This window comes from Piliocolobus tephrosceles, chromosome 15 (genome assembly GCF_002776525.5).
Source record: "Piliocolobus tephrosceles isolate RC106 chromosome 15, ASM277652v3, whole genome shotgun sequence".
Classification (NCBI taxonomy): domain Eukaryota; kingdom Metazoa; phylum Chordata; class Mammalia; order Primates; family Cercopithecidae; genus Piliocolobus; species Piliocolobus tephrosceles.
In genome coordinates, this window is record NC_045448.1 from 46,963,872 (window position 1) to 46,989,987 (window position 26,116).

Below are 26,116 nucleotides of genomic sequence, written 5' to 3' on the forward strand. Positions count from 1 at the left end.
GTCTTGATTTTTTTTTTTTTTTTTTTTGAGTATAGTGTTTCTTGATTGTTGAGTTTTGTCCTGGCAGGCAGTTTATTTATAGATCAACTTTTAAAAATTTTTATTTAATTAACTAATACATTTAATTAAGACAGGGTCTCACTTTTTCACCCTGGCTGGAGTGCAGTGGTGGGAACATGGCTTCCTACAGCCTTGAATTCTTGGGCTCAAGAGATCCTCCTGCCTTAGCCTGCTGTGTAGCTGGAACCATAGGTGCACACCACCACACCCAGCTAATATTTTGACTTTTTTGTACAGACAGGGCCTCTCTGTATTGCTCAGGCTAGTCTTGAACTTCTATCAAGCAGTCCTTCTGCCCCAGCCTCCCCAAATGCTGGGATTACAGGCATGGGCTACTGCGCTTGGCCAATTTTATGGATCAACTTGAACTTTCAAGTTTTGTTTTCAGGGTTTTTTGTTTGGGGAAGTTTTGTTTGTTTTTGGACCAATATGGAATAGCTTTTAGTTTAGTGCCTGTTTGAGCCCACCACTGAGGTGTGCACTTTTTTGTGTCTCCTTTAATTTCCCCATGTATTCATCAAGGTTTATTCATCCCAGCTGGTTATTGATCCTGGCCCTGTGTGAACTCTAAATTGTTGGAGAGTGTCCCAGTATTTGTTATTTTCTTGCACGTTTTTCTTTGTGTAGCCTCATGGAGTTACACACCACATGTATGCAGATTGGTATTTGGCCAGAAACTCAAGAAGACCCCTTTTGCATATTTTTGGAGCACTTTCTCTGTGTAACTTCTTCCTTTGTGGTTTGATGCTCTGCAAATTGTAGCTGCCTCAGACTCTACAAATTCTGAGCTCTGTCACCTCAACTTAGCGAGACTACTGACTCTATTTGGCTTCCTCTCCCTGTGTTTTGGTTCTAGGCAGAAAACTGGAGCAATCATAGAGCTCCACTTATTTGTTTTCCTTCTTTAGGGGATCATGTTTTCGTATTTCTTCTTATCTCATGTGAAAACTATTGTTTGGTATTTTGTCTCGTTTTCTACTTTTTTATAATAGCAAGACAATTCTGGACTTTGCTTCTGGCTCATGACTAGAAGTAAGAAGTCTTCTGCCTTCATTTTTTAAGGATATTCATGCCAGATATACAATTTTGGGTTAACAGGTTTTTTTTTTTTTTCTTTCAACATTTTAAGGTTATCATTTCATAATCTTCCAGCTTATATTATTTCTGATGAGAAGTTAGTGGTATTTCTTAGCATTGCTCACTTGAAGCAGTATGTGTTTTTTTCTCTTCCCACTGCTCTAAAGATTTCTCTTTTTATCTTTAGTTTTATGCAATTTTGTAAATTTTAGGGTTAGGTTGCCTCTAATATAGCGGCATGCCTTTTCTGAGTCTGTGTTGAGAGCATGAGGAATTCAACAAGGTCTTTTCACTCTAACTGCTAGGAATTTTAATGTCTCTTGGACCTGTGCTTACAAGCTCAGGTAGTGGTTTGGTTCACACTCTTTAGTTGCTCTTTTCCTAGATGTTATTCTTTCACTGGTCTGATGGAGTATTGCCTGCACATGTGCAGCTTAGTCTCTAGGCAAAGAGGAGATCTCTCTAAAGATTTCTGAAACTTTGTCTCCACAGCTCCCTTCTAGTTTTGCTGCTCAAATTCCAGCAACCTCAGTAGCCTCAAACTTCAAGCTCTATTTCCTCAACTCAGTGAGATTCATGTGTTTTTTTTTGTTTCCCCTCTATGGGGTATAAGCAGAAAGCCAGGGCATTTGTGAGTCTTTGAGTCTTTGTTTCTCTTTTCTCAGGAATCACAGCCCTGTGCTACCTATTGTCCGACATCTGAAAATAATATTTCATGTATATTGCCGAGTTTTATAGTTGTTTACAGAAGATCTAGCCCAATACAGTTTCCTCCATCATAATTGAAAGTGGAAATATATGTTTACTTTTTCTTCTTTTTAAAAACTTTACAGTTTTTGGTATATTATACTTTTTAGGCTATGGCCTTATTTTTAAAAATCATGTCAGCTCATATTTTAATTTTCAAGTGATACAGAGAGTTACAGAAGAAATTTTTTTAAAAAGGAGAAAAACTCTATCTCCAAACCCAAAGTTTACCAGTTATCTGTACATCATTTTGGGCATCTTTTATTGCACATCTACTCATAAAAGGATAATTATTTTATTTTTAAAATGCCATTCATACTATTTCTGATATAAGGCATTTAAGTTTAACAGAGCTAAATTTGTTAAATAAAAGCAATATGGGAAAAACTGCTCAACCACAGATAAATATTTACTACCAGAGATAATATTTTCTAAAGGATTTTTCTCTAGGCTTAAGGAATAAGATTACAGAAAAAGCCAAAGAGCTTGGAGTTATGATACTAATAATTGTGTGCTCCAATAGGTCTCTCACACAGAAAAGAATAAAGTATTGGCAAATATCTGTTGCTGGTAGGAACGTGCTGTAATACTGCTTTCTAAATGGCAGTTTGGCAATATTCAGAATCCTTAAAATGTTCATACCCTTTGCCCAAGTTTAATTTTTAGGAATTTATTATAAGGAAATAAGAGATGCACACAAATATGTATGTTACTTATTCATTACAGTGGTATTTATAATGTTAAAAAAATTAGAAACCTCAAATGATTAGGTTATGCTCTAGTTGTGTAACCAAATACCATACAACTATTACAAATCATGTTCTTTAAAATTTTTTAGTGTACTGTACTGATTATAATAAAAATAACTGGCAGGAGATGAAAAATGAAGAGCTTTTGGATTTTGAGAGTTATAAGAAACTGTTCACAATATAGTGAATGATAAAAGCAGGATGATATATGTCCAATCCTTTTTTCCGTTTTTGCAGATACTTTCGCTTGAGCTTTATTGAGCTTTATAATTAGATTTAATGAAAGGAACACTTATTCTTACACTGTACATGTAATATGTATCCTAAACTTTCTCCAAACGAAGGCAGTCTCTCATGTTTCATAATTTAAAATTATGAGTTTCTATCAAACAGTTCTTTATGCAATTGAACAAATTTAATATCGCTATCTTTCCTTTTTTCTTATTTCTAGAGTTGGTTTTAAAGAAGTCTTGATCTTGCTTTCTCAGCCAATGTTCCTGCCCACTTCCTTGCAGGTGTGAATGTCCTTATGTTGAAGAAAGAATGGACGTCATAGTCTTTCGTTTTCTCAATAAAATACTATGTTTGCTGTCTGTATCCCTGGCATCTTAAGCATGTGGACCTGGTGCTGTTCAGGAACTCACTGTAGTGACTCAACTTCACATATTTTGCTATATATAGAACATGTTGGAAGTCCATAGCAGAAAGTTAGTAATTAAAAGTCAAAGCACTATTGTGGTTAGTGAACAAAGAAATAAGTGCGTCCTTCAGGGAAGCATCATTCATACCAGACCTCAAAGAATGACCTTAACCTAAGGTCATTAATAGACTCTAGAGTCTATTCCTCGGCAGTCGCAGATCTAGAAACTCAGTTTGGTCAGGGAACTGATTCCATTCTAAGTAGATTTATGGAAACCTGGTAAAGAAAGCAAAACTAATTTTAAACATTTATATTGAGAAACAGTATCAAGCCATGATAGTCTGATGGCCCACCTTTTCATTGTAGGGTTATATCTGCTGAAAGGATGTGAGTGATTGGGTTCACTGATCAGAGCATGTTGTTCCGAAGTCTTATTATTTAACCTGAGCCTCAATGTTCTCATCATTAAAATGGTATAAAAACTTGCACCTCACAGGATTGTTGTGAGAACTAAAGATAATTGAAGTAAAGTGATTAGTATAATTCTTTGCACGTCCTTGCTGTTCAGATAGTTTTCCTGTACATCCAAATTTGAGGTCTTGAACTTAAAGGTTCACTTGATCTTTTCTTGATTCCTGCAGACATTGCTGGGAACTGTACTGCTCTTGGTATTGTAGGATACTAACTTTACTTCATTTACAAGAATATTTTTGTTCTGAGTGGTAAAACTTAATCTAGTAACAAACTACGATGAGTTTTTGCACAGATTATGTCTTACCGTGAGATCTGGCTATTTTACTACTTTGTGTCTATGGTAAGAATCTCTTTTAAAGAATTCAGCAGTATTTGCTTTTCCAATTTGGCATTTCTAAAACAGCTTGATATTTCTTATAAAACCAGAAGTAAAATCCAGGTAGCAAATTTAATAAGCGGTTTTTACTAATAGCTGACAAATTTGTAAGATTAGTGTTCTGTGGTTAGTGTTTCTAATTCATTGTATTTGTAGATTGTGGTATTGTAAGGGATCTGGTCCAATTCCCTGTTTTTCAGATGAGTTTACAGAGAACCAGACTGAAACTAAGCCAGACAGCTGATGCATCACAGGGGGTCCCTGGGACTGTGAGGTGCCAGTGCAGCTGGGCCCAGGACAGTGAGGCCCTTAATATAAGTGTGTGTACTCTGAAGGAGGCAGGGAGAGGAGCCAACTCCTCCTTTTGGGTGTCAGCATCCTTTCTTTCACACGGTTCTGAGAAAGCAGTATTGAATTAAGCAGCGAGCTTGCTGTCCCAAGGTGCAGACATCCTGAGTGAGTCTGTTTTAGGAGGACCCCCTGCCTGCCCCTGCTTTCTTGATTAGCCAAATCCAAATCAGAGGTGAATGAACAAATGTCCTTTTTGTGTCAGGTGTCATGTCTACTACCTAGATACTGTACAGCAGTTGAGACTTATCTAAGAGCATTTTAATGGTAGAGCTGAGACTCCTTTGTATCGCAGTGCCTCTCTACTTTAAATGAATTTATTTTGTCTTCCATGGAAGAGATTTATATGGGAGACTTGTTAAAGAATATTTTGACATCATTTAGATGTTATTCCCTAACTGTACTCGTAGTACTTTATTATGCACAGTCCTGGTGTCTCATTATCTCAGATCTGCATTGTCTCCTTAGCCAAGTCCCTGAGGCCCTGTATCATTTTGATCTCTCTTTTGTATGACCCTTAGGGCATGCGATATTTTAAGCATCAAATAATTAACTTGATTAATAGGTAAATATTTGTTATCAGTTTTTAAATTGCACCACATTTTACATTTTAGCATAATGGAAAACCTATGAAGAGCTAGATTTGCTACTTAAAGTTTGTATCCTCAGTAAGTTTAAGATAGAGAAGTTATCTACTGCTGTTGTCATTTAAGAGGAGCCTAGTGCTTCCACATTAGACTTATATTTAATATGTTAAGAATTAAAATTAGGAAGAGTGAGACAGGTCATTTATTTGAATAGTTTTTAGTCATCTGGTTAGTCTACTAACTTTTATGGCATCATCCCAAAATATATGTAGTTAGAAATAATGAATAGCTGTCTTCTAATGAATTATAATCTTCTGTGTGTTTTGTTGTACTGATTTGCTGTGGGTTTATCTTGGAGGGAAAAGAAATATTTCATGACTTCTTAGGATGGTTTTACAGAGGGGTGCAACTGTGACCAGTCTTAGTATTTGATCCCAGTCAGCATTCAGAGTGCATGTTTTTGGTGTCAGAGGGAATTAGGTGAAAAAAATATGGATAGATTAGTATAAATCTGTAACTGCTATTAGAAAAAACAAGGCACATTCCATATTAATAATGGACAGTATTGTCATTTCTGTTTCAAGGACCCAATGAATATCGAGTATGAATATATAATCTTTATTTAAACTTCTATTTGATTTGTATATACTCTTTACTTTGTCTTAAATTCTCTTTTTTACATGGTGATATTAAATATTTGTAGTTAGTTGATATTAAGTATCAGCCTCTATGGGTGGTTGAAGATACGCTTGTTTCTCAGTCTAGAGTTTATACCCATGTCATATCTTTGTAAGTAATTTTTTAAAGTCTCCTTCCAGCTGTCTTCATTCTCCTGTTTCACTGATGCACATAAAAGATTTAAGACATTTTATATACATTTGCCAGTCAGGGGGGAAAAATCTGTCAACCACATCTCCAGAGTCTGCTTTTTCAATTAGTCTGTAATTCACATTTACCTTGAGGTATATGTAGGGTAGTAGGTTAGATTAGTGGGTATATTCAAGCTTGCTTCTTTTATTCATCATAATGTCTTTGAAATTCAACCAGGTTGTTGCATGTATCAATGGTTGATTCCATTTTGTTGCTCAATAGTATTCCTTTGTATAGCTGCACTAACAGTTTGTTTATCCATTCACCTGTTGAAGGACATATGGGTTATTTCCAATTTGGAGCTATTATGAATAGAACTGTTATAAACATTTATATATGGGTTTTTGTGTGAACACAGTTTTCATTTCTCTAGGATAAATACCAAGGGTTGGGATTGCTGGGTCGTGTGGCATGTGTATGTTTAACTTTATCAAAAGTTGCCAAACTGTTTTCAAGAATAGCTGAAAACACCCCAACTCACAATGTTATGAGAGTTCTAGTTGCTTTGTATCCTTGCCAGCATTTTGTGTTGCCACCACTTTTTATCTTACTTGTTCTTATGTCATTTTGGCTTTAATTTGGATTTCTCTAATGTGTAATAACGTTGAATATTTTTATGTACTCAGTTGCATTCCATCTGTTCTTTTCAGTGAACTCTGTTCAAGTCTTTTGCCCGGTTTTTAATGGCTATAGTTGTATGCTTTCTTACTGTTGAATTTTGAGAGTTCCTTACATATTCAGGATACAAATCCTGTGTCGGATATGTCATTTGCTAATATTTTCTCCCAGTCTATACTTTGCTTTTCATTCTCTTCACACTGTCTTTCATGAAACAAAAGTTTTTAATTTGATGAAGTCTAGTTCATAATTTTTTTTCTTTTATGGATGGTACTTTCGGTGTCGTATCTAAAAATACTTTGCTTCACTCCATGTCACAATTATTTTATCTCATGTTCTAAAAGTTTTATAGGTTTGCATTTTACAAAACATTAGATCTGTGATCCATTTTGAGTTATTGTATAAGGTGTGAAGTTTAAGGTTCATATATTTTGGTTTATGGGTGTCTAATGGTTGCAGCACCTTTTGTTTAGGAAAAGACTGCTCTTTCTCCATTGAGTCATCTTGCACTGTTGTCAGAAATCAGTTGGTCACATTTGTATGGGTCTCTTTCTCAGCTCTATTCTGTTTCATGTATCTGTCCTTTCCCTATACTACAGAATGTTTTTACTGTTGGTTTTTATTATGTTTTTAAACCAGGAAGTATGATTCTTTCAGTTTTATTCCTCTTCAAAATTATTTGGCTATTCTAGTTCCTTTGCCTTTGGTTTCAGAATCAGTTTGTCTGTATTGAAAAATATCCTGGGGAGGGGTTGATTAGAATTGTGTTGAATCTGTAGATCAGATGGGAACAATTGACATCTTTACTGTGTTGAGTCTTGCAGCCCTTGAACGTGGTATCTCTCTCTGCTTATTTACATCTTTTCTTATTTCTTTCATAGTGTTATTAGTTTTAGCAAACAAGCTCTTGTACATGTTTTGTTAGATTTAATATTTCAGTATTTCAGAGCTATTATGGTTTTTAAAACTTTTAGTGTCTGACTGTTCATTGGTAATATATAAAAATATGATAGACTTTTGTGTGTTGACCTGTATCCTGTGACCTTGTCATCTTACTCTTTAGTTCTAAGAGATTTGCTTGGTAGATTCTTTGAGATTTCTATGTAAATAAATATGTCTGCAAATGGAGATAGTTTTATTTCTTTCTAATCTGTATGCTTTTTTTTTCCCCCTACTTCCTTTCACTGGCTAGGATGTCAAATACAATGTTGAATAGAAGTGACAAGAGTAAATATCATTGATTCCAATTATACAGGGGAAAGCATTTTTCCCAATTATAGAGTGAAAGCATTCAGGCTTTCACCATTAAGCATGACGTTAGCTGTAGGCACGTCCTTTTACCTGATTTGGGTTTGTTTTGCTCTTTTTTTCTTCTAGCTTCTTCAGGTGGACAGTTAGATTACTGATTTGATAAGTTTCTTTTTTGTTAATATAAGCATTTAATTCTATACATTTTCCTCTGAGCATTGCTTAACTACATCATGCAAATGATGTATTTTTATTTCCCTTTCAGTTCGAGATATTTTCTAACTGCATTTGAGACTTCCTTTTTGACTTGTGGATTATTTATAAGTACATCACTTAATTTCTAAATTTTTGGAAATTATTTCTGTTATTTATTTGTAGATTAAGTTCTTTATGGTCAAAGAACATATTTTTTGTTGCTTTGGTTCTTTCAAATTTGTTAAGATTTGTTTTATGGCCTAGGATATGATCTGTCTTGGTGAACATTTTGCATGTACTTGAAAAGTAAGTGTATTTTGTTTGCTCTTGCTGGGTAGAATGTTCTGTAGGTATCAATTAGATACAGTTGGTTGATGGTGTTCTGTCTTCTGGTTGATATTTTTGTCTATTAGATTTTTGTTGCATAGTTTTTGGAGAGGAGGATGTTGAAATCTATAACTGTAAGTGTAGATTTGTCTGTTTCTCCTTCCATTTCTGTCTGTTTTTGCTTCATATATTTTGAAGTTCTGTTGTTAGGTGCATACACATTTAGGATTATATTTTCTTGGTGAATTGGCCTTTTCATTATTATGTTGTGGCTCTTTTTATTTCTGGTAATTTTCTTTGCTTTGAAATGTACCTATTTGATAATAATATAGCCAGTTCAGGTTTCTTTTTATTAATAGTTCTGTGGTATATCTTTTTTCATCCTTTTTATTTCTAACCTACTTATCTCATCATATTTGAAATAAATTTCTTGTAGGTAGCATACAATTGGGTCATCTTTTTCAAAAAAATCTAATAATTTTGTCTTTTATTGGTATTTTAGGTTATTTACATTTAATATGATTACTGGTATGTTTAGATTTAGCTCTGCTGTTTTATTATTTGCTTTCTGTTTGTTCTCTTTATTGTTCCTCTTTTCCCTCTTCCTGCTGTCTTTTGAGTTATTTAAACAGTTTTTAGTATTCTATTTTAATTTTATTGTGGGTTTTAAAAAATTATTACATCTCATTATAGTGTGTGTTTGTAGTTGCTCTAAGATTATAACATGTATATTTAAGTTTGTATAATCTATTTAGAATAAGTATTTTTCCACCTAAGTGGGTTGTAGAAATCTTAACACCATATATATTTCTCTGCCTTCTTCCTTGTTTGTTGTATTGTCTTTGTATTACATCTACATACATATAAAACCCCATCAGACAATTATATAGTTTCTGCTTTCAACCCAATGGTTACTGTGTTTTTTTCTTCTTAAATCTCAGCATCCACTGGATGGTTACCATTTCTCTGATCTTCCTTAATTATAGATAATACATTTTTCCCTTGATATCTTTTCTCTTCTATCCTTTAGTAACTCTTTCAGAGTGGGTCTGCTGGCAATGAATTCTCATAATTTTTACCTTCATCCAAACGTGTCCTCATTTTGCTTACTTCCCTAGAGTCTGAGTTGATAGTTATTTCCTTTCAACCCTTTAAAAATGTGCTACTTCCTTTTGAACTGCATTGTTTCTGGTTAGAAATTTATAGGAAGTCAAATTATAAAATGTATAATGTATATAAGTGGTGCATCACTTTTTTATCGTATATATTTAATGTATATAATTTATAGGCAGTCACATTAGAAAATGTATAATGTATATAAGTAATGCATCACTTTTTTTTTTCTTGCTACTGTCAAAATTTTTTGTTTTTATTTTTTACCAGTTTGACTATCTGGGCATGGGTTTCTTTGGGTTTATTCTTTTTTTTTTTTTTTTTTTGGAGACGGAGTCTCGCTCTGGAGTGCAGTGATGCAATCTCAGCTCACTGCAACCTCTACCTCTCCAGTTCAAGCAATTTTTCTGCCTCAGCCTCTTGAGTAGTTGGGATTGCAGGCACGCGCCACCATGCTCAGCTAATTTTTTGTATTTTTAGTAGAGACGGGATTTCACCATACTGGCCAGACTGATCTCAAACTCCTGACCTTGTGATCCATCTGCCTCGGCCTCCCAAAGTGCTGGGATTGCAAGGCATGAACCACTGCGCCTGGCCCTCTTTGGGTTTATTCTATCTGCTTGGTTTCTCTGTGCTTCTAGAATCTGATGTACATTTTATCTTTTACCAAGTTTGTTAAAGGTTTCAGCCATTATTTCCTCAAATATTTTTCTCCATTGCTCTCTTTCACTCTCCTTTCAGGATGCCAATGACATGAATACCAGACCTTTTGATATTCCAAAAGTCCTTATGGCTCTGTTCACTGTTTTTCTCTTGTTGTTCAGACTAGATCGTTTCTACCAGTCTATCTTCAAGTTCACTGACTTTCCTGTGTCATCTCCATTTTGCTTATTAAGCCCATCCAGTGATTAATTTCAGTTATGGTATTTTTCAGTTCTAAATTTTTTTTTTTTGAGACAGAGTTTTACTCTTGTGGCCCAGGCTGGAGTATAATGGCACGATCTCAGCTCACCGTAACCTCTGCCTCCCGGGTTCAAGCTATTCTCCTGCCTTAGCCTACCGAGTAGCTGGGGTTACAGGCATACACCACCACGCCCAGCTAATTTTATGTTTTTATTAGAGACAGGATTTCTCCATGTTGGTCAGGCTGATCTCAAACTCCCGACCTCAGGTGATCTGCCTGCCTCAGCCTCCCGAAGTGCTGGGATTACAGGCATGAGCCACCGCACCCAGCCTAAAATTTTCATTCTATTCTATTTCATGGCTTCTGTTTATTTGCTGAGACTTATTTGTTTCAAGAGTGTTTTCCCTTGTTGGAACATTTTTATAATAGTTGCTTTACAGTGTTTGTCAGATAATTCAAACACTGTATCATCTCAGTGTTGGTGTCTGTTTATCGTCCCATGCAAGTTGATATTTTCTGGGTCCTTCATATTCCAAGTAATTTTAGATTGCATCCTGGGCATTTTCAATATTACATTATAAGACTCTGGATCTTACTTAAATTCCATGGAGAATGTTGCTATTTGTGTTTTAGCAGTCAGTTGACTCTGTTAGGTTCAACCTTCAAGTTGCAGCCAGCTTTCTGTGGGTGGTGATTTCAATGTCAGTTTGTTTTCAAAGCCTGTACTGCTTCGCTGTTTGGGTCTGTCCTGTGTGCAGTATCAGTTTGATACTGTTCCAGTTTGAGATAGGTGATAATCTGTCTCTTAGTTCAGTTCTCATAGTTTTTGGTATGCTGTTTAGGTTGAGATCCATGCCATGTTCAACTCTGGGATGAAGCCTGGAGTTTATAATCAACTTTATGGATTCACTTTTCTGTGAGTTCCTCCCTCTCAGCAATTTCCTTTATGCTCTCTGTTCCCAACCTCTTTTCAGTCCTTGAGAGGAAAAGCTGGGTCTTTTTCTACTCTGCTCACTTCCTGTGATTGCACCCACATCCAGGGCTAAGTGGTAGGAGTACAGAAAGGAAAAAAAAAGTCGATGGAAAGAGGTTGCCCACTCTCTTGAAACAACAGCTTCTGGGATTGTGGAGAAATGTTTCCCTCCCTCAGATTTTTAGGTACCTGTGGGCGCCCAACTATTAACTACCAGGATCTTTTTCCCAGCTTCTTCAGCCTGGACTGGAGGGCTTCTCCTGGATCTCTGCATTGATTTCCACTTCCAGGTTTTCCTCAAGTCCAGGTGGCAGGATACAAGAGGAGAAAAAAGTAAACTTAACACTGGTTCCATGCTACCATTGAATTTTGATATTTTGCCATCTACCTCCCACCATTTACTTTTCAGAGTCTTTAAATAGCTGCTCCAAGCATTCTGGGGTTTTGTAGCTATATTCAGTAGGAGAGACAGGATGGAGTGTTTTTACTCTATCTTGGTTTGCATTGAAGCAATGTGTACTGTTAAGTATGACATTCATTTATTCAGCCAACGCACGTAGCTGTCATTTGAGTGCTTACTATGTATTGGGCACTTATTACATATATTATTTGTTTAATTCTCCAATAATTTTCCTCATTTTAGACATGAGGAAATTTAAGGGTAAAACTGTTAACCTATGTCCATAGATGTTAAAAAGAAGCAGGGATTTGTATTTCTTCCTTTTCGAGATAGAGTCTTGCTCTGTCGCCTAGGCTGGAGTGCAGTGCTGCTATCTCAGTCACTGTGACCTCCATCCACCTCCTGGGTTCAAACCATTCTCCTGCCTCAGCCTCCCGAATAGCTGGTACTACAAGTGTGTGCCACCATGCCCAGCTAATTTTGTATTTTTAGTAGAGATGGAGCTTCTCCATGTTGGCCAGACTGGTCTTGAACTCCTTACCTCAAAGTGATTTGCCTAACTCGGCCTCCCAGAGTGCTGGGATTATAGGCATGAGCCACCACACTGGCCAGGAATTTGTATTTCTGACCCCCAAAGCTTTGCCATTTGCCTCTATGCCAGTGGTTCTCAAAGTGTGGTACCAGGGCTAGCATCATCAGAATCAACCTGGGAACTTGTTAGACACACAAAATTTCTGGCTCTACCTCAGATCTACTGAATCAGAAATTCTGGGAGTGGGACCCAGTAATTAGTTTTGACAAGCCCTCTGTTATCCTGATACATGCTAAATTTGAGAACCATTTCTCTATGCTGTATAATTTCACAAGCACTATGTGTGGTTTAGTTTCTTAGCAAAACCTTAATATAAGAGACGAATTTTTCACTATTGTTTGAGACATATGCTAGTATGCTAAAATCTAATTTTTACTAACATCACTGACATATAGCTTGAAATTCACACTTTTCTATGTTACTCAAGACAACAGTAGTTAAAATATAAATACTTTGACTTAAAAAATTTAAATGTATGCATATAATAGGGGCTCCAAAAGTAGTCAAGTGTTGCTTAACAACAGGGATACGTTCTGGGAAATATATCATCAAGCGATTTCATTGTTCGAACGTCATAGAAGAGACTTACACAACCCTAGATGTTACAGCATACTATATACCTAGGCCATCTAGCGTAGCCTGTTGCTCCTGGCCTACAAACCTGTGTAGCATGTTACTGTACTGAATACTCTAGACAGTTATAACACAATGGCAAGTATTTATGTATCTAAACATCTGTACATAGAAAGGATACAGTACAAATACAGTATAAAATATTTTAAAATGGCACACCTGTATAGGGCACTTATTTTGCACGGAGCTTGCAGAACTGGAAGTTGCTCTGGGTGAGTCAGTGAGTGAGTGGTGTGTGAATGTGAAGGCCCTGAACATTACTGTATTGTAGACCTTATAAATACTGTACACTTAGTCTACACTAAATTTACTTAAAAATCTCTTTCTTCAATAACAAATTGACCTTTAGCTTCCTGTAACTGTTTTACTTTGTAGACTTTTTAATTCTTTATAACTTTCTGCCTGTTTTGTAGTAGTACTTATTTTAAAACACAAACATACAGCTGTACAAAAATGTTTTTTCTTTATATCCTTATTCTATAAGCTTTTTAATGTTTTTAAATTTTTGGCTTTTTTGTTAAAGACTAAGATACAAACACATATGTTGTCCTGAGCATACACCTGGTTAGGATCATCTAGACATCACTAGAATAGGAGTTTTTCAGCTCTGTTATGATCTTAAGGGACCACCATCATATATGCCGTCTCTCATTGACACAAATGTCGTTATGCAGCACATGACTGTATATGTAAAGAAATCAGTCTTAGATACGGTTTTCTGCCAACAAATCACTTCACGTCTGGTAACTACTACACTATGTAATGCCCTGTATTTTAAATTTCAGGATATTAATACTGTTTGTCCTAGATTTCAGGGTAACTTTTGAGATTGGCTCAGATTAAGATTAGGTTGGCTGGGCATGGTGGCTCACGTCTGTAATCCCAGCACCTTGGGAGGCCGAGGTGGATGAATTGCTTGAGGCCAGGAGTTTGACACCAGCCTGGCCAACATGGTGAAACCCCATCTTTACTAAAAATACAAAATTAGCCAGGCGTGGTGGTGGGCGCCTGTAATCCCAGCCACTCCAGAGGCTGAGGCAGGAGAATCGCTTGAACTCAGGAGGCGGAGGTTGTAGTGAGCCAAGATTGTGCCACTGCACTCCAGCCTGGGTGACAGAGTGAGACTCTGTCTCCAAAAGATTAAATGGCCCATATTTGGAGAATGGGTCCTATTTCATAGAATTTTTTCCCACAAAATATTAAATGTATAACTACATTTAATTTGCATATTCCTGTAAGACATTTTGTATACACTTACCAATTGATGGGAAAAAATCTGTCAACCACATTTCCAAAGTCTGCTTTTTTAATTAGTCCATAATTCTCATTTACCTTGAAGTATATGTAGGCTAGTATATTGGATTAGTAGGTATATTCAGATGTGAAGGTTAATTATGGACCATTGTCTCTTTTGTGATAAATTTTGGGGTCAGAAACACTTGTGTTTAAATCTGAGCTCTCCTTTTACTAATAAGGTTGGTGGGGGTTTGGAGCAGAGCAGATGTTACTAATTCTCCATTGTAGAAATAGGCTTTATAGCCATTCTTTTTGTATTCGATTTTAAGTTCATTACTCCAAGGTGTCTGCATTAGCAAGATGCATACTATCTGCTGGATACTCTTCAAGGAGTATCAGTACTAAGGTAGAAAGAGCTGCTCTAGACTGAACGTTTGTATTCCCCCCAAAATTCATATGTTGAAACCTAATCCCCAGTGTGATTGTATAAGGAGGTGGAACCTTTGATAGGTGATTAAGTTATGAGGGTGGTACCCTCATGAATGGGATTCGTGCCTTTGAACGGGGCTGAAAAGATGAGAGTTCTCCTTCCACCATGTGAGGTTACAGTGAGAAGATAACTGTCTTTGAACCAGGAAGCAGGTCCTCACCAGACACCAAATCTGCCAGTGCTATGATGATCTTATACTTTCAGCCTCCAGAACTATGAGAAATACATTTCTTTTGTGTATAAGCCACGCTGTTTATGGTGTTTTCGCTATGACAGCCAGAAAATATTAATACTAAGACAAGGACCCTGCCCTCAAGGAGTTTACTGTCTATGGAAATAAACAGGAAAGGACTTATGCCAAAAATGTGATTGCTATGATACAGATATGTATAAAGGACTGTGGATGTGCTGTTGGTGGTACATATACCACAGAAACCAGCAAAATACTGCATCCAGTCAGTTCTGCTATGATGAGATGTATACATTCTTAAAAATCACCAAGTGTAGGGAAAAATAAGATTGGGGCACAACACATAAAAGTTTCATCAGTAACACATTTTTAAAAGAAGTAGGAACCTAATAAAAATGATAGCACCGTTTTAATGGTTTTACATGTTAAAATGGTTAAGAGAAACATAAAAACTACAATAAATATGGCACTTTACCTTTAAAAAGACCTGAAGTTTGCTTTTGAATATAGTCATGGGAAAAGATGCCTCTTGTGAGTTACTATGAAATGGTGGAAGGACAGTTGCCTGAAATCTGAGGGAAAGTTAACACCAGATGTGGATGGCTGTGGCTGGTAACATAAGAGATGTACTGAGGTAGCTGGGAGATGTTTGAGGTATATGTTTTATGTATTCCTTTGTTCAGGCTCTGGCTGGATGCAGTTTTATTTCATCTGTCTAGTGTTAAATGGCACATAAGCAAATGGGATTCATGTGCTCATGTTGTGCCCTAGTGTAACCAGCACATTGAAACAAATTGTAGATTTCAAAACAAACATTACAGTAGAACTGACTGTATCAGGGCTTTTATTCCATTCCAAGAGCTGGCTTACCAGCACACCACTGGAAAGAGCTGTCCGTCGGCCTGGAGGAGTCTTGGATGCCTTTACAGGGAAGATGATGAGTGAACTGAGACTTGCCGAATGAGTGTAGTAATATTTTTGCCAGGTATAGTATAAGTAGAGGGAGGGTATTCCAGGCAGAGGGAACAGAAGCTTGTGGAATAGCGTGCAGAAGGAAGCCTGGTGTCTCCAGAAAACTCCTATATAGTTTGAACTTGGAAAGAAAAAGAAACACTGTTAATGAAATTTAGCGGTTAGGCAGGAGCCAAATTCATCATGGCCCAATGTATCACTTGAAAGAATTTACATCTTATCCTTCAAGAGGGAGAGACCACTGAAGAATTTTGAACAGAAACTATGTCCCAGTGCTGATTTATGTGGCTCTCCTGGAGACAGCATGGAAGATAGTTTGAATCAGGGCCAGCTGGACTCAGAATCTGGAGGTAAGGAAGAACAAATGTGTATCTTTAATAGGCTTGGCCCCTTTGAGAATATTGTAAAAGCTATAGATGCTCACTGGCAACTGTGTCCTTTCTTTGTTCCTAGAAATCATTATCACTGTAATTTCATCTCTTGGTATTAAGGGCCAGGGCCATGAGAGTTAGCCTTTTATATGGTGATGAGTCAGGTGAATTTATAACCAGCTTTCACAATAGCTAGTTTCACTGTTAGCTTTATTCTTACAATGTTTAAAAATCGTGTGGTGAATCATAGTTGGAGAGATTTTAACATCTTAATGTGTATCCATTGGCAAATAATTACATGGGTCAAAGGCCTCTTTATGTACTAGATTCCTATTTTTGCCCAAATTATTTTTATTTTATTTATTTATTTTTTGAGGCAGAGTCTCGCTCTGTTGCCCAGGCTGGAGTGCAGTGGCATGATGTCGGCTTACTGCCACCTCTGCCTCCCAGGTTCAAGTGATTCTCCTGCCTCAGCCTCCTGAGTAGCTGGGATTACAGGCATGTGCCACCATGCCCAGCTAAGTTTTGTATTTTTAGTAGAGACGGGGTTTCACCATGTTGGCCATGCTGGTCTTGAACTCCTGGCCTCAGGCGATCCACCTGGCTCAGCCTCCCGAAGTGCTGGTATTACAGGCGTGAGCCACCATGGCCAGTCCCAGATTATTTTATAATAAAGAATAACTAGCTGGGTGTGTTGGCTCATGCCTGTAATTCCAACACTTTGGGAGACTGAGGTGGGGGGATTGCATGAGTTCAGGAGGTCGAGGCTGCAGTGATCCTGAATTGTACCAGCCTAGGTGACAGAGTGAAACGGAGACCCTGTCTCAAAAAGAAAAAAAAAAGAATAACCATTGTAAAGGATGAATAAATAATAAGCAAGTAAAATTCAAGGTTAAAAAAAAGCTATAACATTCTTTCAAGCAAAAGTTACAATTAGATGCAAATGACTTGAATAACACATCTAAATGAAATAAGCCATATATCCCATTCTTTAAAAAATCAGTATTTTCCCACAGTGCTCCTTGGCAAGTGTTTTGATGCCTGTTACAGAGTAAGGTGCTGAGAAAACTCATAATCTGGTTGAAGATACTAATGACACATTAAAAGTAATTAAAGCAGGAATATCAAGTTAAAACATAAAAACCACGTCCTACAGTTTTCTAGTTGATAAACTATCACATACTCTATTTAGGATGTAATCAGTATGCAGTAACTATTTATTAAAAGACTAAAATGTAGTACTTAAGGGAGAGTTAGGAAGAAATAATGGAAACATTGTGGGACTTTTTGAATTTTCTGATCTTTGAAACTTTGGAGAGTATAATTAATGGATTATGGATTCACAGAGGCCATACACCCTTTCTGTAATTTGTCTCTGGTACTTCTGTAGAGCAATAGTTGGTGCTGTTTTTTATTTTCTTAATAGGGCACTGGTGGTTTTTTTATTAGAAAACTGATATAGCAAATTATATTATTTTAAAATTATATATATTATTAAACTAATAATATATTAAACTATATAATTAAACGAATATAGGAAAGTATATTATTAGAAAAATTATATACAATCATTGTGGAAAATAAAAGAATGCTACTTGTATGAATAAAAATTAAAGCTCTTAATAACCTTTAAAAGCACTGATTTTTCTTTGTAACTCTTTGATAAGAGCCAGATCATCAAATACCAAGTTTCTGCTACTGGTAAGATGCTGTTCAGCTATCACTTACTAACCTATAACAGCCATTTGTGAAAGGAAACCTACATACAGGTGTAGGCATATAATAAAAAGGAATTTTATTATTGATAGACGGTTACAGTTATACCATAATTCGTTGGCCTTAGTTCACTTTAATAGGCAGATATTTGAATCTTTACTTAATCCAGACATTACCAAAGTATACATTTATCCATATTCTTCTCCCTTAAACTCTTAGAGTCATACGTAATCTTTTCTTCATGTCATATAATATTTCTTCTAGTCCTCAGTATTTACTAAAATAATAGTGTACTCTTCTCTTATAGAAATAAGGTTTTTTTTTTTCCTGAACTCCTGTCCTCATCATACGTAATCCATACTGCTTTGTCTTCCAGCTGAGCCATTTGGTTCTTCTAGCATATGCAGAGAAATTAAGTCTTAGTCATTTAATAAGACCACATCCAGGAATAAAAGCGCCTTTTAAACATGGCATGGAAGACCCTTGAGAGTCTCTCTCTTCCCCACTTTTCAGGTTGCTTTGTCTTTTACTTGACACCATCTGCCCCGTGATCAGCCATCTGAATCACTTTCCGTCTTTTGGAGAGCCGGGCCCTTTCCTGAGTCCATGCCTTTGCAACTCTGCCTGAAATGCCGTTGGCACGTAGCTATTCAGTCATTAAAACCTAGTTCATGATCACCTTTTCTGTGAAGCCTTTCCTGACCCCCTGCATTGGTTAGGATTAGTTGGGTATGGTAGCAAGTAACAGAAACTCCAAAATAAGGATGGCCTAAAAATGAGAATTTTTTTCCTATAAAAGTTCAGAGTTTGCAGTGTAGGGCTAAAATGACAGCTCTGCTCCACGAAGTAATTTTCAGCTCATGACTTTGGAAGCTCTCAGATTTGACCCTTGTCCTCATGGTTCAAAATTGAGGTATCTTTGTTTTAAGCAGCAGTATGGAAGAAAAAAGAGACAAAGGGCATATGCCAGCTGTTTCTTAAAAAAGCTTCCCTAAAGCTTCCCACACCATGTATCTGGTTGCATCTCATTGGCCAGAACTTAGTCCATGGCCACAAGGAAGGTTATATTATTATAGAAGAAAAGAGAACAGGTATGGGGACAATTGGCAGTCTGCCACATTACTCCAACTGGAGGTAGTTGCTTTGTGCTTTGTGTTCCCAGAGCATTCTAATTATTTCACATTTAGGCTATGTTGTCATCTGCCTTCTCTGCTGGATTCTGGACTTATCAGAGACTGTGTTTTTCATCTTTTTATCTCTAGCACTTTACATAAAGTTTAGCACATAGTCCATGCTCGTACTTGTTGAATGAATGGATAAAGACATTTGGGAAGAGTACAGCAAAAATACCAGACATAAGCAGATGGCAGTATTTAAATACCCATGTGTACAAAGGTAATTGCTTGTGTAGACATTGATGTCTTTTCTTATACTTAATTTTTTTCCTATTTTCTTCATTATGTGAAAAGAATAGACACAGTCAACAGTAGAGGGCATGCCTCAAAATTGACCACATAGAACATAGAGTTATTTAAAAGATAATATGATTCTCTGTGTTATACTTTTTTTATTATTGTAGTAAAATATACATAACAAAATTTGCCATTTTAACAATTTCTCTCTCCCCCTCACCCTTCCCTTCTCTCCCCTTCTCTACCTCTCTTTCCCTCTCTTTCCCTCCCTCTTTTGAGACACAGTCTCTCTCTCTGGCTCAGGCTGAAGTGCAGTGGTGCCATCATTGCTCACTGCAGCCTCAACTTCCTGGGCCAAATTTGTCCTCCTGCCTCGACTTCCCAAGTAGCTGGGATTGTAGGTGTGTGCCACCATGCCCAGCTAATTTTTAACTTTTTTTGTAAAAATAAGGCCTCACTATATTACCCGAACTGGCCTTGAACTCCTGGGCCCAAGTGATCCTCCTGCCTTGGCCTCCCAAAATGCTGGGATGACAGGTGTGAGTCACCACACCTGGCTCATTTTAACCGTTTTTAAGTGTATAGTTCAGTGGCATTAAGCACATTCACGTTATTGTGCAACCATCATCACTATCTATCTGCAGAACTTTTTCATCTTCCCCAACTGAGACTCTGTACTCATTAAAAACTAACCTCATTTCCTCCTCTCCCCAACCTCTGGAAATTACCGTTCTACTTTCTGTCTTTATGAATTTACTACTCTAGGAACCTCAGGAGAAGAATCATCAGTATTTGCCCTTTTGTGACTGGTTTATTCCACTTAGCACAATGTCTTCAAGGTTCATCCATGTTGTAGCATGTGTTAGAATATCCTCCCTATTTAAGGCTGAATAATATTCCGTTACGTATGTACCACATTTGGTTTGTCCATGCATATGTTGATGGATGCTTGGGTTGTTGTGCTACCCCCAAACACCTATTACCCACAAACACAAGCCACATACAGGTTGATATGCCTTATCTGAAATGCTTGGGACCAGAAGTGTTTTGGATTTCAGATTTTTTTTTAATATTTACATTATGCTTACCAGTTGAGCATCCCTAATGTGGATATTTGAAATGTTCCAATGAACATTTCCTTTGAGCATTATGTAGGCACTCAAAAAGTTTCAGAGTTTGGGGCATTTTGAATTTCAGATTTTTGGATTTAGGGATGCTCAACCTGTACTCACATAGCTTCTTAAAAGGAAATTTAAGAAAAGTACACTCACCTATATTAAGAACTTATTTTTCTAGCAAGTAATTTATCACCTCTCCTAATCTTAGCTTCTGAAATGTAAACTAAGAAAGTTATGAAGAATCTTATCTAGATGTCAAATCTTAAAATTAGATCCAAGAGTGGAATTAGAGAAATACAGTGGCCTTTGACAATAAAAGACTAGATTTTAAGAGTTTCTTAATTATTTGGTGAGAGACACAGGACAATACAATCTGTAAATTTCTATTCTTTTGAACTATGAAGATTTTGTCATGACTGGAATGAGAAGAAATATTATAGCTGTAGCTTGATGGTTTTGCTTTTACAAAATTCATCTGGTATTGAAGAGAAAAAGATTATTAATGGGTAAAGTAAGAAAAATTAACTCCATTCCTACTGCGTGACTTTTATTATCAGTAGCAATCTGATAACTGATTATCATCAGTTTGGTGACAATAATTATTTTTGGATGCTTGGTTGTTAATACTTTGCCTGATGCCTAGAAAATTCTGATTTGGGATCTGTATCCTAATGGGCACATAGCCCAAATTAGCAGTCAAATTCTTCTATTAAAATTATCTGATCAAGCTTTCAAATAATTCATACATTTACATGGAATACATACCCAGTGGTTTAAACAGAATTTCATAGAAGCTTTCCCATTGAAGCTGATTGTTTGGCAAAATGGTGAGTCATGCTTTACTGGCCAACTCACACACCAGCTGTTGGTATAATCAGTTACCTGAGCCAAGAACAAAGCAACAGAAAGGAATATAGTACCTTGGCTCTGATACTTTTTGTCTTTTCTAAAAGAAAAAAAAATCGGGATGTAAATTTCCATCCCTCTCCTATGTGCTTTGGGTTTTAAGAAGCAATATAAGACCATTTTTTATCTTTAGAATCTTAACAGTTGTAGAGATAAAATTGATATGCTTGAAATGATCTGAAAAGATGAGAACAAATTGTGGTGTTAACTGTAAACCCTTTCAGAGAAATCAACAGGGAGACATTTGAACTTGATGTAGATGTTAAAAATAGAATTGAATGGTAGAGGGCCAACTAAGGGAGGTATTTCAGAGTAAGGAGAAATTAGTTTGGATAAAGCAGGGCCTGATTATGGGTGGTAATGAGTGAATGCGAGGCGCAAGATGCTCCAACTGTTGAATGTTCCTAAAAGAAATGGAATCTTGCAGTATTATGAGTCCAGGAAGACCGAGAGAGACTAAGGTGTCGTAGAAATCTAGGAATGAGACAAAAGAAATCTGGACAAAGTTTCTGGCGGTGAAAGTAGACAGAAAAGGTACATTGGAGGGACATCTTGAAAAAAGAAACTGTTGAACTAGGTAACATTAAATATGGTGATATTAAGTGGAGGAAGAGTAAGATACTCTAAGATTTTCCCAAGAAATCAAGTACAAACCTGGTAAATGACATTTCAAGTACAAACCTGGGGAGACATATTGTTAATTTTGGATATAGTTAATTTGAGGTGCAATGGAGAATAGCCAGATTGGGACAGACTTTTAGGCTGTTAGTGGACTGAAGAGTGTGTTGAATGTATGGACTAGAAGTATGTTTCCCATACACATCCAGTTGTATTTGAGGAGGTGAAAATTGGTCCTAGAAAATATTTGTTTATAACTGTAAAGGCAGGAACATGTGTTCTCATAGTTTCTATGTATATGTTAAAAAATCTTTAAGTCAAATAAAATTTTTTCCCCATTAGCATCATTTCACTTGAAGGAACTAGGTTGGTTAAATAGATGAAGTTCATCAATCACATCCAGGAAACTGAAGTTTTTTCCCCATACAGTGAAATAAGAAAGGTAGTAAGCTGCATCTTGCTAGCAGTAAGAAAGATGCAGAACCAGGATAAGAACTCAGATTCTTTAAGGAGCGACATCTTAGAATAAACATTGTGGCAGAATAATGTCATATGAAAGATATGACATTATATTCTTAATTATTGTAAATTATTGAATTATTTAACACGTTTAATTTTACAACATTTGAGGTAATGTACCAGTAGAAAGTGGATGCTTCATGTTTTTCTTTGGTGGAATATTTAGTTTGGTCGACTGTGCCAAATTTTATTTGTGGCTTTCTCTCTCAGAATGACTCTTTTTGTAAATAGTAAAACGTATATAACCATATAGAGTCAAAGAGAAAAAAAAACTTGGCAGAAGACTATATCCATTGTTACTGGATTGTAAATTGTCCTAAGAAGTAATATCTTACAGGAATGGTAATTAGAAAGGTAATATAATTAGAAATAATAGTCTTGTGTAGGGGTGGACTATTATTGGGGTTTCACTGAAGGATACCTGAGGTGGTTGTTAGTAACACTTTGTGAGTGTCTCCAAGTACAAGTACAGTACTGCTTTCTGTTTTCTTTGTTGTCTCTCTTGTGTATGCTGCTTTTTGGTTATTCTCCTTTTCTGTAGTAAAATGTAACCCATATATAAAAGAATGAATACATTATAAAGGGGCAGTTTAATGAGTGATTATAAAGCATATATGCTACCCAGATTAAGAAACAGAATATTGCCAGTGAACCAGAAGCCTGCTGTGTGCCCTTTCCCAGTCAAACTCCATCTGTCCCCACCACATCCCATCCCCCAGAAGTAACCATATTCTTTTGTGAACATCATTTTTTCTTTCTTTTTAAACTTTTACCATCTATGTGTGCATCCCTAAATGGTATAGTTTAGTTTTGCCTCTTTTGTACACATGTCTACACACATAGGTATACATGTCAGTATTCATGTGTATATTTTTATTTCTCTAATTCATTGTGCATATACTATTCCATTGTATCAATATACCATAATATATGTGTTCTGCTCTACTTTATAATACTGAAAAACACAGCTGTGACCAGTTGAGGAAATAATGCCTAGGAGGATCACCTCTCTCAGAGAACGAAGGAATTAACGTATTCAAATGGATACCTTTATTTGTAGAATACTTCTTAATATCATGTGATATACTAGAATTCTAGGGAACATGAGTTATGAAATACTGGATAAGACCTTTTGTTATTACATTCTGTCACTGAGTAATTTCAGTGCCTGCTATTCCTACAGTCATGTCTAAGGAGAACATTCACTGAGGGAGTAAACCAAGGTAGCTGTGCTTTAGATCATGAAAGACCTTACCTTACCTGGCAATAGGTGATTGGACTGGCATGAGTATCCAAATTAAAGTCACCAGTGATTGGTCGGACACCGCCCAACCAGGTGGACTAGCACAGAAAGTTGTCTCCAAATGGGAATGAGCTTAACCAGTCAGGTTCTGACAGGCCTTACAATTGGCTATATTTGGTTAAAGAACTATTGCTTTTGCTTTTAATTTTCTGTCTGGATGTACTCCAGGTAAACAAGGTAGAGTGCTGGTTACTGTAAGAATACACATGATGCATATCATAAAACTCACAAAAAGAAATAGAGATAGGCAGTTAAGTATTGGAAGCAGAATTTGAAAAATCAAGAGAAAGAGATAGGAGGGGCCTGTGATAGACCAAGAATTAGCAAAAGTTATGAGAAAGTGGCACCTATGAGGTAGAAGAATACCGAGTCTAGAAGCAGAGATACAGCTGGTGGCTGGAGACAAATCACGTATCTAAAGCTGATACCCAGGGAGTTGCTGGGTGCCAGTAAGAACCAGAGTTCTAGGATGAGGATCTGCCACTGCCTACTGCTCCTCTTGCTGCCTCCTAGGGCAGACCTGGAACCACACCCATTCTCAGTCCCAGTATCCTTGAGGCCCAGACCCACTTGTGTTACTGATTTTGTTCTTGGACTTCTGACTATCAAATCCATGCTTATTAATCAGGATACTTCCTCAGCCATACACACCTACATTTGTCTACCCTTAGTGTGTCAGAACCTTGCAACCAGAAGAGACTCATAAATGAGTTGAAATTCATTAGTTGTATTACTTACCACTAATTCCCAATACTGTTTGAGAAAGTCAAACTGGCTTGAGTGGAGACCTGTATTTGTGATTCCTTTCTCCATTGATTGTGTTCTCTGCCCCTGTAACCCACCATTTATTTGTGTCTTTACTTCCTCACTGTTGCTTCATCTTTAAAAAGTTTTTAAAATATTTCATCATTCATTTCTTCTGCATTTTGCATGTATATTTGAGTTTATAATATGAAATTAGATTGATCTTTTTTCAAGATCGACTTCCTTTTTATTTATTTGAAATGGAGTCTTGCTCTGCCACCCAGACTGGAGTGCAGTGGCGTGATCTCAGCTCACTGCAACCTCTACCTCCCAGGTTCAAGCAATTCTTTTACTCCAGTGTCCAAGTAGCTGGGATTACAGGTGTGCGCCACCATGCTGGGCTAATTTTTGTATTTTTACAAATCTCAAAGTGCTGGGATTACAGGCGTGAGCCACCACACCTGGCCCCAAGATCCACTTCCTTTTTAAATAGCATTTTAAAAATATTGGATTTAATATTTTGAAAGTACAAAAAAAATGAAATTACAATAAATAGGAACTATCCAGAGATAACCACAGTGTTATTTCCTAACTATATATTTTTTAAAAATGTTTGTGGTATATATGTGTGTTAAGGTCTATTTAGTTGTACTATTTTATAACCATTTTTATTTAATATCATGAACATTTCCAGAATATTAAATGCTCCAGAAACATGGTTTTTTATGTCTATTATTCCAGCATGTAAAGGCACCAGAATTTATTTAACCAGTCCTCTGTTCACTGAGCAATATGATTATTGCCAGTTTTTTCCTAATATAACTAATGCTATGATGAATATTTCCTGCATATAAATCTGTATCCTTATATGATTATGTTCTTGGAATAAATTTCTAATTGTGAAACCTTGGATAGAAAGATGTGCATAGTTTTAAAGCTTTGGTACATAATATACAGTTTCCTTTTTGAAATGTCATGTGGATCTATGTTCTCACATTAGTGTGTGACAGTGCTACTTTCTCAATACCCATGCTAGATAGTACCATTAAAATGTAAAAGAAATAAAAGCAGACTTTGCCAGTTTGGTTAGTGATAAATCTTGTATCACATTTTAATTTGGATGTCTTTGATAAATTCCAAGAATGACCTTTTTTCCATATATTTATTGGCCAAGTATACATGTGATTTGTGATTATTCTGGAGATATCCTTTACTGTTTTTTAATTAAATTGTTGTGTTTTCCCATTTTCTTTGTCTTGTTTTCTTTTTTAAATAGAGACAGGTCTTGCTTTGTTGCCCAGGCTGGACTTTGAAGTCCTGGGCTCAAGCAAGCATCCTCTCCACACCCCCACCACCACTCCCACCTTCTTAGTACCTGATCTATAGGCGCACAGCACTGCGTCTGGCATATCTTTTTCTTATAAATTACATATATTAATTTTCAGCATATGACAGCATTGTCATATGTCATCTCCATATGTCATGTTGAAAATGTTTTATTCAGCTTATCACTTACCTTTGTTTATGACATTTTTGGTATACAGAAGTCTTAAATTTTATGTCATTTAGTCTTTTGATCATTGCCTTTTG

General features: G+C 36.4%; 1 protein-coding gene across 4 annotated transcripts in view; it reads left to right on the forward strand.

The window, feature by feature from the left end:
* SOCS5 (suppressor of cytokine signaling 5) overlaps positions 1-26,116 on the forward strand; it is a 99,885-nt gene that overhangs the window by 17,534 nt on the left and 56,235 nt on the right. Inside the window, exon 1 of one of the 4 annotated variants that reach the window (XM_023223858.1) lies at positions 8,200-8,295. The exons of the other annotated variants lie outside the window; for them this stretch is intronic. The gene's annotated coding sequence lies outside the window, so the exon portion shown is untranslated. Of the gene's footprint in view, positions 1-8,199; positions 8,296-26,116 lie in introns of those variants that run through there. 4 annotated transcript variants of the gene reach the window in all.